Source organism: Penaeus vannamei, chromosome 39 (assembly GCF_042767895.1).
Source record: "Penaeus vannamei isolate JL-2024 chromosome 39, ASM4276789v1, whole genome shotgun sequence".
Taxonomy (NCBI): domain Eukaryota; kingdom Metazoa; phylum Arthropoda; class Malacostraca; order Decapoda; family Penaeidae; genus Penaeus; species Penaeus vannamei.
Genome location: NC_091587.1, coordinates 13751207 through 13753706, shown reverse-complemented (window position 1 = coordinate 13753706; position 2500 = coordinate 13751207). Strand labels below are relative to the sequence as shown.

At 38.4% G+C, this 2500-nt stretch overlaps 1 protein-coding gene across 1 annotated transcript in view; it reads left to right on the top strand.

Annotated features, from left to right (window-relative positions):
• LOC113823206 (glycine receptor subunit alpha-2) overlaps positions 1-2500 on the top strand; it is a 216160-nt gene that overhangs the window by 126641 nt on the left and 87019 nt on the right. The gene's annotated exons all lie outside the window — the stretch shown is intronic.

Sequence of the window (2500 nt, the reverse complement as noted above, 5' to 3'; positions counted from 1 at the left end):
GTAATACAAGCAGTATGAGGACTTGATAGCCATGTATGAGTTCGCGTTTGTATATGTTTGTGCCTACAGATGTGTGGTGTGTGTGTATATGACTGTGTGTATGTGAATGTGTGTGCGTGTGTATCTGTATGTGTGCTTGTGTGTATGCTCGTGGTTGCATACGTGGGTGCATATGTGCATGTGTGTGTTCCTAACCACATCATATATAAATCCTCACCTTCACCAGACAAAACAAACTTCCTTCCACATCTCTTTCGGGAATGCCCTTCTTCCTCTGAACCATACTTCATATATTGATTGAAAAAGAAAAATATTAATTTCCTGTACACGTCACATATTAATACTTCCATATACGGCAATCCTAGGTACAACATACCCACATTACCACAAATACTACAAAAGGGCATAACACACCCGATTTACCAAAACACAAACGATGGGTATGCCACGCCCGCTGTTATCATACCAGATAACCAAGGCTCCATTCACCCAAATGTGGGCCAAGGACAGACACTCGTGGGGTAGAACGCGAGTGTATCCCCCCCCCCCCCCCGCCTGGTTGGCCAATAGAAGCACCGAGATTCGCACAACTTTCATACGCCCTTCCCCCCCCACCCCCCCACCCCCCAAAAAAATCCTCGCTCCTTGTTGTCGTGGGGGTGGGGGGTGGGGGGTGGGGGGGCTTGGTAGAAGGAGAATGAGGCCCAGTGTATGAATTCGCCCTTACCTTGCACTTCAGCCTTCGCGTCAACTAATTGCGCGTGGTCTTTGTAGAAATGTATGAATGAGAATGAACACTTCCACAATACAAGAGATGTATTTGACCGGTTTCGAATATATCTTCGTCAGAAATACATGCATTTCTGACGAAGCTATATTCGAAACCGGTCAATTACATCTCTTGTATTGTGAAGGTATTCATTCTCATTCATACATTTCTACATTTGTCAACATGAATACGGTTTTGCGTGGTCTCTTCTCCGCCATTCTTTTTCCTTCTCTTCTTTATTTCCCTTCTTCTGTCCCCTTTCATGCGGTTTAAGGTTTCTGAAACCAGCCTGTCGGTATAACACGCCCAAGGTTGGCGCTCTGTGGCTGATTGTGATGATAGTGATAATGACGGTGGTTCATATTGGAAATCATCATTATTTTTATTTTCGTCGTTCCGTTATATGATGCATATCATGATAATTTTGATAACAATAAGGAATATCTTATTAATATTATCTCTATATATTATTTTTAACATTGCCAACATTATAATTGCTGTTGTTATGATTTTTATTATTGGTGTTGCTGTTGTTTATTGGCATTATATTACTGATTTTATTATTATTATTATTATTACTGTTATCATTATCATCACTATTATTGCAGTTGTTATTACTGTTTATTTGTTATCATAATTATCAACATGATCATCATGATCATTATCATGATCATGATCATTATCATGATCATGATCATTATCATGATCATTATCATGATCATGATCATGATCATTATCATTATCATGATCATGATCATGATCATTATCATTATCATGATCATTATCATGATCATTATCATGATCACTATTATTATCATGATCATAATAATGATTATCATCATAATCCTTATTATTATGATTATCATGTATCATATCAACAATAACAGCAATAACACTGAATATAATAATACCTTCATCACTAGTAAAAAAATAAAGACATTAATTCTAATGATTCTTCACTTGACAGTACGAAAAAGAAAGAAAAAAGAAGACAGAGGCATAGCACAGATCCGGTTTTAAAAAATGTAAATGAATGTCATTCCACAAAGTAATGACGCAATATAAATTCAACTCATGATGTAAGCCATTAGTACAAATCCGTACTTTAGAGCTGGCAAGGGATTTATCTGAAAGCTGTGAAATATTTGAGACTCTTTTTCGAAATTGAACCGAGAGAAATTTGTTTGAAAAAAAAAGCTGTAGCACTAATGTATGGACGCGTAAGACGGTGGAGTTCACTTTCCTTTTTATTATTTTTATACGTGGGTGTTTGGAGAATCCATTGATGTAGGCTGAATAGTTACTTGTTTCTGCTGTTTGTTTAGTCCTATGCATACAATTCCTCAGGGACAAATAGCGAGGAACCTTGTAATTTGACTCAGTGAAAAGGCTTTCCTACAATTGTGCACCAAACGGCAAGTAAACATAGGGACACACGCAGGCAGAGAGAGGGGGAAGAAAGAGGAAGAGAAAGAGATTGAGAGAGAGATTGAGAGAGATTGAGAAAGAGCGAGAGAGAGAGAGAGAGAGAGAGAGAGAGAGAGAGAGAGAGAGAGAGAGAGCGAGAGAGAGCGAGAGAGAGCGAGAGAGAGCGAGAGAGAGAGAGAGAGAGCGAGAGAAAGCGAGAGAGAGAGAGAGAAACACAAACGCTCAAAACTTCAAACACACAATGCAAGAAAAGAAAAATCTAAGGCAAAACACAGGTAGTGTTTAAACCGTATCTAAAAGATG